Here is a 10,738-nt window from a genome sequence, read left to right as displayed (position 1 = left end):
TAGTCCTCCTGGAAAACTGCACAAACGAAAATGAGAAATTTTGGGTCTAGTTTCAGGATTCAGTCATCCAGATTAAGGATACCCCTTAGATACTGTCGATTGAAAAAAAAATGCACAAGCTAAAAGTTGAGAGTTATGTTTTATTTGGCGGACAAAACTCAGGACTTGAACCTGGGACATAGCAACTCAAATGATTCTGAGAGACAGTTCTGAAGAAGCAAGGAGGGGCGCCAGGATATATAAGAGTTTCTGCAACAGAAGACCAGGTAGTAGGAATCAAAAGCTTACTGTTAATTAAAGAAAACCAGATAGCTCAAGTTAAGAAATTTAGTGCTTTTCTATGTATGGGAAGATACAAAGTCTGGGCTCATTGCAATCATTCCTTAGAGTTGCACCTCAGCTATCTGGGGACAGTATCCTGTGTTCTTTCATCCCAAATCTCCTCAGTGTGCACCACTGGGGGTGGCTGCAGCTGAAGGCCTTGTTTCCATCCTGCGTTCCTTCAGGGCTCGTCATCAGGGCATCTGTAATGTGCTGGCTTGATGGCTGCAACGTTCTTTGTTCACTGATATGGCAGGTGACATTTTTCATTCACAGTGTCACTCCATTTGAGATAGCCCACACTCTCTCCAACTCCATGATTCTTCAATTAGGGACTTCATTCATTCATTCCACCAAATATTGTAAGATGTGATGTGATGCTGATTTTAGGGAAGACTTAATTAAAGTCTCTGGATTTAACTAACATTCTTGAAGATAGAAAGGGTTTTGTAGAAAAAAATCATTAAAAAACCCCAATATTTAAGACTCTGTGTAAATGTTTATACAAAGTTTGTTCTGGTGCGCTGTAGGTACTCAATTCATTTTTTAATACATTGAGTAAAATTATAACCCTCCTCTAAAGAAAGCTGACCTTGAAAGGATGAAGGCAAGCCGCAGCATTTATGAGAAATGTTGAGTACAGGCATTCTTAGTGTTGAGTGCAAGTTTCAAGTAATTATTGAAGGAAAGGAGATTTCCAGCAAGTAAGTAAATAAAGAAAAGCTAATTTCTCCAAATTTTGTCCAACACAGACCATGGTGCAAGGAGAGAGAGTACAGCAAACTGCAAACAGACATGTGTTTTTGGGTCAGAAGACTTAATCTTGGATCCAGGCACTGACATTTACTAGTTCAATAATCCTGCAAAAACTAGTCCCTTCTGGAGCCTCAGCTTCCTTTCCTGTAAAATGAGTGTGTTATCTATCTCACAGGTCTTTGTGGGGATAAGATGTACGTGTTAACTTGGCTTGAATAGGCCTCAATAAATATCCTATAGGTGTAACTTTTCCCACGCTCAGTGTTACCCACTTCAATGCTTGTAGGTGGTTCTTTGCCCGTACTTGGATGGTTTTCGCATTTTCGTGCATTCATCAGAATTCTACTGAATTCTCAAAAGGGGACTCTGCAGATCTCTGGAGTTCTCTCTCCATGCAGCTGTCCTCTCTCTGGTATTTGGTCCTGTGAACACTGATGACGTTGGTCTCTCAGGACTTTCTTACATCTCAACTCAGGGAGTCTCCTGGGCTCTGCTTGAGTCTCCCCTCTGCTCCTCCAGCTAGAAACTCTCCCAAAGCAGCAAGCTGGGCCAGTTGTAGGGCTCTCCTCTCAGGGATCACTTTCCTTCAATGCCTGGTGTTTTGAAACCATTGTTTCATATATTTTGTCCATTTTTTGGTCTGTTGTTTCAGGCAGTAGAGTAAATCCTGTCTCTGTTACTCCATCTTGGCTGGAAGTAAAGAATCATTATTTTTTTTTTAAATTTGTTTTTCCTTTTTTCTTTTGAAATCTTTCATACAGACGTAAGAGCATTTAAAATATATATGTACATTTTAAATAATAGAACACCCTTTCATAATCAACCAAGTTATAAATTAGAGCATTGAGAGTATATTAGAATTTTTCTCTAGGTTTCTCCCCAATTCTGTTCCCTTCCTTTCTCCCCAAACAACTCCTCTGAACTTTATGTCTATTATTCCCTTTTCTTTAAGCTCTTTATTGGAATATAATTGCTTTACACTCTTGTACCAGCTTTTGAGGTACACCAAAGTGAATCAGCTATATTTATACACATATCCCCATATCCCCTCCCTCCTGCGACTCCCTCCCACCCTCCCTGTCCTGGCCCTCTAAGGCATCACCCATCATCAAGTTGATCTCCCTTTGTTATACAGCAACTTCCCACTAGCTATCTATTTTACAGTTGGTAGTGTATACATGTCTGTGCTACTCTCTCACTTCGTCCCAGGTTCCCCTTCGCCCCCCGCCCCCCCAACCCCATGTCCTCCAGTCCATTCTCTGCATCTGCATCCTTATTCTTGCCTTGTCCCTGGGTTCATCATTACCATTTTTTTTTTAGATTCCGTATACATGAGTTAGCATATGGTATTTGTTTTTCTCTTTCTGGCTTACCTCACTCTGTATGACAGACTCTGGGTCTATCCACCTCATTACATAGAGCTCCATCTCATTCTTTTTTATGGCTGAGTAATATTCCATTGTATATATATGCCACATCTTCTTTATCCATTTTATCCATTGATGGGCATTTAGGTTGCTTCCATGTCCTTGCTATTGTAAATAGTGCTGCAGTGAACATTATGGTACATGTTTCTTTTTGGATTATGGTTTTCTCTGGGTATATGCGCAGTAGTGGGATTACTGCATCATATGGTAGTTCTATTTTTAGTTTTTTAAGGAACCTCTAAACTGTTTTCCATAGTGGCTGTACCAACTTACATTCCCACCAACAGTGCAGGAGAGTTCTATTATTCACTTTTTAAAAAATATCTTTGCCACCCATATGTGCACACTTAAATAATAATTTTTTAGTCTTGCCTGTTTTTGTATTTTCTATCAATGAAACCAAAGTGTATGTATACTTTTATAACTTGCTTCTTTTATTCTACATTATAATTTTGATATTCACTCATGTAAATGTAGTTCCTTCATTTTCACTGTTTTTATTTATATTTTATTTACCATTCTGTGGTTTATATACTTTTGGGTTGTTTAAAGTTTGGAGCTAGTGAGAATAATCTGCTTTGCTTATTCTTATACTTGTACCCAGGTGCTCACGTACATGAGTTGATCGAGGATATATATGCTGGAGTGACATTACTGAAACTGCAGTGTATGTACGAGTTTACTAGTGATGAAACATTGTTCTTCAAAGCAGTCATTCCTATTTAAACCCCCAACAAAGTATATATGAATTCTCACTGATTCACTTCTACACTTTGTATTGCCACACTTCTTAAACTTTGCAAAACTGGTGGGTATTTAATGTTATGTTATTATGGTTTTCATTTGAGTTTCTTCTTTAGTAATATCTATGATCTATCTACCTACCTGTCTATCTATCTATCTGTGCCCAGCTTTATCTTGTTTTTTTATCCTTTTATTTATCAATTCAATACTGTTCTTTATATATTCTGAATGCTAGTCTTTTGTGCTATATGTGTTGCGAATACCTCTTTATAGTTTGCTTTTTTACTCTCTTTCATGATAGCATTTGAGGAATTCTTAATTTCAGTGTAACTGGATTTATTAACTTTTCCTTTAAAATTGTACATTAAGGAAAATCTTTTAAAAAAATCCTTTATTATCCTCAAGGTCACAGAGATAGTCTCCTTTGTGATATTCTTAAAGCTTTATTTTTGCCTTTCACATTTAGATCTGTTTGCCACTTGAAACTAGTTCAGTGATACATTGAACTGCGTGATTATTCTGCACTACACAGTAGCAGTAGCAACTCTTATCATTTATCAAATGATTATCTATGCAGAGGTCTCCATTTTCTTCCGTAGTTTGTCTATTCCTGTGCCCAAACCACACTGTCTTAATTACAATAACTTTACAGTAAACTTGATGATTGTTAGGGCATGTCTCTACCTTCTTCTTTCTCAAGAATTGACACTTTCACAATAATAAGTCCTCTAATCCAGGAATATGATATGCATGTCAATTTCTTTAGGCCATCTTTAATATGTGGTAAAATATTTATGGTTTTCTTCATAAAAGTTTTCCACATCCTCTGTTAGATTTATCTTAGGTACATTTTAAAAATATTACTGGAAATGACATCTTTAAAAGTTCATTTTATCTATTGTCACAGCTTTATAAAAATGCAACTCATTTTTGTATGTTAACTTTATATTCAGTTACAGTGCTAAGCTCTCCTTAATTTTAATAATTTACCCATAGATTCTTTTGCATTTTCTGTGTGTACATTCATGCTGTCGTAATGATAGTTTTTTTTCTCCCTTTGAAACTCTGTGCTTTTACTTTTTCTCTTGAATTATGGCACTGACTAGAATTTTCAGCATAATATTGAATACAAGTGGTGATAATGAGCTCCCTTATCTCAGTTCCCAATCTCAAAGGAAATATTTACAACATTTCACTGTTAAATATATTAACTGAAGAATTTTTGGCGACATTGGTTCTTCAGTGCTTTGACTATGATTTCATTGTCTTCTGGCTTTTTTTTTTTTTTTTGAAAGATGAACAGTTATGTGTCTGTCTGATTTTTCACTCCTCTGACCACTTTTAAAATCCTCTCTGACTTTAGTCTTCTACAGTTTTACTGTGAAGCATCTGGTTGTAGATTTCTTTTAATTTATGCTTCTCAGATATATAAGGCTTCTAGAATCTGTGAGTACTGTATTTCAAAAAAAATTTAACTGTTCTGTCATCAAATATTTTCTCTGCCAAATTCTCTCCTTTATCGCTTTCTCCAAATCAAGTTAGATTCATGTTACTTTCTCACTCTATTCTTATAACTTCTCATAAGTTCTCTTTTACAGTAATCCTGTTTCTTTATGATGACTCCTGAATAATTTTTCCAATCTATTCCTGTTCACTAATTCTCTTTTTGATTATATGTTAAAATCTATCCATTTTTTTTTTTTCTGAAAAATACTATATTCTTGGAACTTCCCTGGCGGTCCATTGGTTGAGACTTTGCCTTCCAGTGCAGGGTGTGTGGGTTCAATTCCTGCTCAGGGAGCTGGGATCCCAATGCCTCACGGCCAAAAAACCAAAACATAAAACAGAAGCAATACTGTAACAAATTCAATAAAGACTTTAGAAATGGTCCACATCAAAAGAAATCTTTAAAAAAATTATATTCTTAATTTTTAGAAGGCCTATTTATTCACTTTTAAATATGTGTATTCCTCTTAAAGAGTTTCTTTTTCCATGCAAACATTTTCATAGTTGCCTTACGTTTCTTTTTATTTGAAGGAAATAGACAACCCATAGTGGGATCTTGCTGCTTATTCAGTTTATTAATCTCTGACTTTTGTGTTGTTTAGATTATTTATGTTTAATGTAGCTATTAGTGTGATTGAATTTAAATCTAACATCATGCTACTGTTTCCATCAGTTTCTTGTTCTCTTTCCCCTCTTTTACCACCTTCTTTTGGATTAATTGAGTCACATGTTTTTTATTTCATTTTATTACTACTATTTGTATTATTAGTTGTATCTCTTTAATTTTTTTAGTGTTTGCTGTAGGCTTTACAATATCCATCTTTAACTTATCACAATCTACCTTCAACGAAGATTATGTTACTTCCTATGTAGTATAATAATTTTACAATGCTATATTTCAAATTCTTTTTGTTGTTGTTGTAGAATCGATTTTTTTAAAAAAATTTATTGGAGTATAGTTGATTTACAATGTTGTGTTCATTTCAGGTGTTAGATAAGTGATTAATTTCAGGTGTACAGAAAAGTGATTGAGTTATACACATACATATATTCATTCTTTTTTAGATTCTATTCTCCTATAGGTTATCACAGAATATTGATAGAGTTCCCTGTCCTTGTTGGTTATCTATCTAATGTATATTAGTGTGTGTATGTTCATCCTAAGCTCCTGATTTATCCTGCCCCCCCCACATTTCCACTTTGGTAACCATAAATTTGTTTTAGATATCCGTAAGTCTGTTTCTGTTTTGTAAATAAGTTCATTTGTATCATTTTAAAAACAAAAATTAGATTCCACATATGAGCGATATCATATGGTATTTATCTTTCTCTGTCTTACTTCACTTAGTGTGATAATCTCCAGGTCCATCCATGTTGCTGCAAATGGCACTGTTCCATTCTTATACTTCAGATTCTTTCCTCCTACTTGTACAATGTTGGTCATACATTTTACTTCTATGTGTTAAAAAACCCACAATACATTGTCATTTTTGCTGTAGTCAGTTGTTTTTTCAAAAAAGCTTACAAATAAGATAGTCTCTTTATATTGATCCTTTTAAACTTTTTTTATGCTTTTTATTGATTTGTGTAGATTCAAAAAAACTATCACCTAGTATTATATATCTTCTTCCTGAAGAATGTTCTTTAACATTTCTTGTAGTCAGGTCTGCTGGCAATGAATTATCTCAGCTTTTATTTGTCTGAAAGAAGTGTATTTTCATTTCTGAAATATATTTTCACTGGGTATATAATTCTGGGTTGACATTGTTTTCTTCTGGTACTTTAAAGACATTGCTTTGTGTAGTTCCAGATAGTCTGCTACAATTCTTATCTTTTTTCCTTAGAAGAAAGGGAAAAAAAGCTTCCTTTTTTGTCTTCTTGCCTTCAGTGTTTTCTTGCCTTTTGGTTTGCAGGAGTTTGTTTATGATATGTCTAAGTGTGTGTATAGTGTTGTATTTATCCTGCTTGGGATTCTCGGAGGTTAGCTGTCATCATCATTGTTATTATTGTCATGATTACTCTCTTCTCTTTTCTTTCTCTTTCTTTTCTTCCTTCCTTCCTTCCTTCCTTCCTTCCTTCCTTCCTTCCTTCCTTCCTTCCTTCCTTCCTCTCTCTCTCTCTCTCTTTCTTTCTTTCTTTCTTTCTTTTCTCTCTCTTGCTCTCTCCCTCCCTCCCCCCCCCCTTTCTTTCTTGGCTGCACCATGTGGCTTGCAGGATCTTAGTTCCCCAACCAAGGATCAAACCCATGCCCCCTGAGGTGGAAGCGCGGAGTCCTAACCACTGGACAGTTAGGGGAATTCCCTGTTTTCTTCCTTCTGAAACTAGTTACATATATGTTAAATTGTTACCGTCCCACAGCCCTTGGATACTCTATTATATATTTTTCACTCCTTTTTTCTATTTGTGTTTCAGTTATAATTCCTGTTGGCATATCTTTATGTTTGCTAAATCTTTCTTTAGTTGTATTCATTCTGCTAGTCAGTCAATCAAAAGATTTCTTCATCTCCATTACTTTTTAAAATTTCTAGCATTTCCACTGGACTCTTTTATATACTTTCTACTTCTCTGTTAAAATTCCCCCATATATTCATGCATGTTATATACCTTTTCCACTCGATCCTTTAACATATTAGTTTTAGTTATTTTGAAGTCCTCGACGAATGGTTCCAACATCTGGGTCATCTCTGAGTCTGCTTCTATTGATTCCCTAATCTCTTGGCAAATGGGTGGCTTTTCCCCTTGTCTTTCTGTGTGACTCGAATATTTGATTGGATGTAAGATATCATGTATTGAATAACTATAGCCACTGAGACAAATATAGTCCTTATGCCTGGAAATAAGTGTGATACTTCCTCTGTCAGGCCATTAGTGTGGGGCACTTGATCCACCTAGTCACAGGCTGAACTAGACTTTCATTTAGTTGTTGTTGTTACCTTCAGTGCGACACAAGACTGAAATTCAGCCAGCAGTGTTTGCAGTTACCTTGTGCTCAGCATGTGACCTGGCAGCTCTACCCACAGCTTTCAGTGGTCCCTTAACATTTGCACTGAAGAGGAAGTCTCTTTCTTTTCAGTGGAGACTGTTGGTAGTTACTAATGGTAGGCTCCTGGTGGTAGTGGTGGGGACAAAGGTGGTTGTCAGTTATCCTCATCCAGCTGTAGTCTTAGGCAATTCTGTGACCCCAGAACTCAGAGTATGGAGCTTTCTCTGTAATTCTGCCCATATTCTCCCATGGTAACCAAACTCTGCGTTGTATTTGTGGTGGTCTTACCCCTTCTCAAGTGGTAGCAGACGTCTAATTTATATCAGTGCAGGAATCTGAGCCCCAAAGGTATTCTTGTGCTTTCCCCAGGAGCAAATAGCTTTTATTTCTACCCTTCTTTCAAGCAGTAGATCTTTCACAAAGGTTTGCTGCCTGTAACCAAGTGGTACAAAGCCTTTGCTTCATATGGAAGAAGGGTCCAGGGGAGCATACAGTGTTTCATGCTTTTTCCTCCAACATCAGTCAATCATCATTGCACATCCACAGGGACTTTCTTTTCTTCTCTTTTTCTTTTTTTAAATAAATGTATTTGTTTATTTTTGGCTGCATTGGGTCTTCATTGTTGTGCACGGGCTTTCTCTAGTTGAGGCAAGTGGGGGCTACTCTTTGTTGTGGCATGTAGGCTTCTCATTGTGGTGGCTTCTCTTGTTGCAGAGCATGGGCTCTAGGCACATGGGCTTCAGTAGCTGTGGTGTGAGGGCTCAGTAGTTGTGGCTCACAGGCTCTAGAGCTTAGGCTCAGTAGTTGTGGTGCATGGGCTTAGTTGCTCTGTGGCATGTGGGATTTTCCTGGACCAGGGCTCAAACCCATGCCCCCTGCATTGGCAGGCGGATTCTTAACCACTGCACCACTGGGGAAGTCAACAGGGACTTTCTTGAGTCTTCTACCCTATGCTTAGTTCTTCTTGGGAAAATCTAGTAGAAGCCTGCAGAAAAGAACTTGCAACAGAGTGCAGATTCTCTTTGTCAGGGACACCCAGTTATTCTAAACTGATTCATTAGCCTGTGCTCAGATTTTAAGAATTTATTAAACAGTATTAGCTAATTTCTTCTTATCCATCTTTGTGGCAATCACCTCTTGTACTCATGCCCTCTCGAAGGCAAAAGTCCCACTTCTCTGCAGAGGGGATTGTCACTCTTTGTAATTCAATATACTTGGTTGTCCTGTGACTTCATCTCTCTGGTGAGTTCTAGAAAAGTTATAATTTTACTGATTATACCATTTTTTTCTTGTTGTTAGAATGGGAGCAACCTTGTCTAGCAGCCTTTTCATCCTAAGCACAAGCAGGACCCCCTCACCTTTCTTTAAACATATTAAATATGTTGATTTTATAATTTGTGTCTGATAAGGTAGCAGTCAAGTTCCAAACAACAACCATAAATCCCTTGCTAGGAAATGCATACACAAACACACACACAGATTTGTTACAGGGGATTGACTTATGCAATTTGGGGAGCTAAGTAGTCTCTGCAAGGCTGTGGTTTCTACTTTTGAATCTGGAGTTTTAAATCTACAGGGCAAGAACAGAAGATCATCAGCGGGCTGGAATTCACCAGCATGGGCTGGAATCCTAGAGGGTAAATGGATACATGTATCCATTCTTATTGCCTCTGTCCTTGGTGACAAGGGTATTCTGCAGAAACTGGGGTCGTTTGTCATAGAACTACATACACATACTTTACTTAGGAGTTAGAAAAGCTAAAGAAGGATGGAGGGGAAGGTAGAGCAATTGCAGGCCCTGCTGATGCTTCACATCAGAGTGAGTCAGCAAAGCAACATTGTGTGTGCTGCTTCCCTCCTGCTTTCCAAATCCCAGAACCTCCCTGTAGCCTACCCTAACAGGAAGCATTCAAGAAAGGGAATTCTGGGAAAAGCACCTCAGCCTAGCCAGGTTGACACATTACAAAGTCAGCAGAGATAACTCCCCAATCTGAATTTATTATAGGACTGTTTTATGGACCATCATGTTTCGCTAGTTCTCATTCTTGGTGACTTTTTTCTTATGTATTTTGTGTTTTTTTGACTATGGGCTCTTCATTTTTCTTAGAATTTTGTTTGCAGGAATTCTCATAGGCTTGATTGAAAGTTGGATTTTTACAGTGTATTTTTATTTGCTTCTTCCAGAAACCTGGGGTTATTATTAGTAAGGGATTACTTTACAGTGAATTCTTGGTTTGAGATTTTTGCACTATACAATATGTGAATTCAGATACACAACCACAATGTGGACTGAATTGTGGATCCAAATTTTAAGCTTCATTTCCCCGCTTTTTTCAGTGCCATTTTTGAGAGAATTGATTTTTCTTGCAATTCTTTGGAGTTGAGAACAGACTTACTTGCAGCTCACCTTCACTAAGAACATAGCCCTTTACATTCCAGAGTCGTGCTGGGGAGGGGAGGAACTATATTTTGTTAGATTTATACATTTGCTTGTCCCTGGATTTTATTTCAGATCCCCATTTTGGTATTAACAGAAGGACATCTTGAAGGAAATATTTTTAAGAGCATAATTGAGTAAAAATATATTATACCTTAGCTATATAGATCTCAGGAAATGAACAATTTGGTACAGTTTTCTTTCTGGATATTTAAGAGTTAACTTAGAATTTAAATATTAAAATTTGAACTATTTTAAGTGAAAATATTCCCTATTTTCCTGTCATCTTTAATAGAGAATACCAAGCAAAATTTAACTTTTTTGTGCTTACTTGGAATAATCAATTTGAGTGTTCTTAAACATCTAATCATAACAATAATCCATCAAAGCAGATATTAATAAAATTATTCCTTAAAAAAACTACAGAACATTAAATCAAAGTTTGGAGTGCACCAGGTAGTGAGAAATGATAAAAAACATTTCCAGATAATAATTTTGATTATGGGTGAGATCTACAATTATAAATATTTTAGCAGATGCATTCTCTCATTGCTTTTTTTTTTT

This window comes from Hippopotamus amphibius, chromosome 3 (genome assembly GCF_030028045.1).
Source record: "Hippopotamus amphibius kiboko isolate mHipAmp2 chromosome 3, mHipAmp2.hap2, whole genome shotgun sequence".
NCBI classification, from domain to species: domain Eukaryota; kingdom Metazoa; phylum Chordata; class Mammalia; order Artiodactyla; family Hippopotamidae; genus Hippopotamus; species Hippopotamus amphibius.
The sequence above is the reverse complement of the archived record's forward strand: the minus strand, read 5'-3'. Positions refer to the sequence as shown.